We start from the raw sequence: 2,431 nt of genomic DNA, 5'->3' as shown, positions 1-2,431 counted from the left end.
TATAAAATAGCCACTAATTTTTAAAAAATAAAAATAACAAATCCCAAATAGTATGAACTTTTACTTCCAAATTTGTAATTTAGATAAATACTGCTAATAACTTGATGAACTTAGTAGAATCAATATTTTACGAGCTAAGTTTAAAGATATTTTTTCTTTTTACTTAAATGATTATATATGAGTAATAATCTGTTTTACGACTTTTGAACATGATAGTTGTTGGCATTTATTCAAGTAGGCCCATATTAATTTTTCTTTATACAGTAAAGGAAACCATGGATGCTTCTGATTTGACAAAGACCTCACCACGTTAACTTATTTGGTGTGAAAAATACCCAAAAAAGGGGAAACAACGCCCACATGAATAAACAAATTAAATGATGAACAATCAGAATAAAATAAACAAAGTTGGAAATTTATAGGACCAAACGAAAACTGTCGTAAGAGACTTGTGGAAAGTTACTAATCAAAATGCAGATATTTAGTATCTAAACAAACTAAATGAATGAAATTTAAAATGCTAATTTTTAAAAGTATATCTAGCTAACATAATGGGAAACGTTGTCGTCAAAAAGGTTCCATCCTGAAGGGAAAAATTGGCTTTTGGTGGTTTTGAATAATGATAATGATTTTCATATATATTTTTTTTTTTAAAGGGTTTTATCCTCTACTTACCCCTTAAAAAGAAGAATTATCTTGTCCTATATAAAAAGAAAGTTGTGTCTATCGTATATATAACTTATAATATAGTGATATTGGGGAAAGCTTGTAAATAATATATGCCAGTTATGATTTTATCATCATCTTCTCAGTTCTTTTTTTTCTCTGCTTTTCTTTTTCTCAAAAAATAGAGGGAAAAAAGATAGTTCGTATTTAAATATACAAAGTTTATGAAAATTTTTGGGCAAAGTGTTTTAAAAAATAAGCCATAACTTTTAAGTTTTTTTTTAAAATTTAAACATCGAACTTAATTCCTAAATATTAAATCTAACTTTTTCAGACTTTATGTGATGTCTTTAAATTCTGTACAACCCTACAAAATAATATATACTATTCAAGTAATTAACCTTCTCAAGTCTCATAATACGCCGAAAATTAAAATTGATAAAATATATAAATAAAAATATATGAAGTTTGAACATTAATAACATGAAGAACTTGGGGGATGGAAAACTTACAAGAATTCTATTTATAGGGCAGGGTTGGTTTCCTCCTTTGTGGGTTCAATCTAAAAAAGTATCCCAAATTTACAGTTTGGCAAAAAAATTTGTATTGTCACAAATTAAGTTATAGTACAATGTTTCAAGCGATTTTGGATTTTAGCTTTGCCTTTGAGAATGAAATAAGTCTTTGATATGGACGTTTTTCTTTAATAAATCTTATATAACGTGAATTAAAACTAGTTATTTAATTTATTGTTATAAACATTTATTGCAAAATGACCATCAAACGTTGAGGTTTTATATTCTTTTAACCTCAACGTGGGGAAAAATTCATTTTCTTTTCTATGTTACTGTCCAATATACTCAACTCATTAAACTTTAGTCATTATAATCTTTTATCCTCATTATGAGTTCAATCCATTTTGAAATATTTTATACCCTCTAATGACTCAGCTCATCAAACTTTCGAATCAGTTTATCATATTACATAAATTTGGTTAAAATTGACAACTCTGAGTAAACGAATATTAAATTAAAAGAGATAATGAGGCCAACTTGACTTGAAGTATCGCGTTTTAGTGAGTTTTACATGGAAAACGCCATTGTGTTTTTGCGTTCTCGCAGTATAAGCGATTATTTGCCAGCCTTCTTTGAACTATGGTGTTTAGTATTCTCGCATGACGTGCTTGTTATTTATCAAAAATAGCTGGCACTCATTTAGTGTTGAACCTCACAAAAAATTGATATTTTTTGTATTATCTCTTAATTTATTTTAATTTTTCAATTATTTAATTATCCGTGGAGTGCCGGTTTAGCACCATTTTTTAAACAAAAAGAAAAAAGATAAAATACGGCAAAATTAAATCCCCAAATTGAGGTGTTTTGATAGTAGCGCTACAAGATAATGTATTCTTGGCGTTTATAGAAATACTTTAGTACGGAATTGATACACATAAACACTATTTTTTACCGTATCATTTTTTTTTTTTTTGCATGAATCGTTACATTTTCCTTTTTGATCAATTTTTAAGATAAAAGGATAATAATTGATACTTAATAAGTCATTAAAAATATACTATAATCAACCATTAACATGAAATAACATAAAGAATATAGCGGTAGACAATTTTTATTATATCAAGAAGAATACTCAAAACAGTGTTTTATGCAGTGAAATTCAGAATGAAGAGATCAGTCAGTCATAGCACTTTGTAAAAAGATAAAAACCATTGATGGACTGGTCAAGGAGAAGACTAGAAAAGACAGAT

This window comes from Lycium ferocissimum, chromosome 7 (assembly GCF_029784015.1).
Source record: "Lycium ferocissimum isolate CSIRO_LF1 chromosome 7, AGI_CSIRO_Lferr_CH_V1, whole genome shotgun sequence".
NCBI lineage: Eukaryota > Viridiplantae > Streptophyta > Magnoliopsida > Solanales > Solanaceae > Lycium > Lycium ferocissimum.
This window is presented reverse-complemented; position numbering follows the sequence as displayed.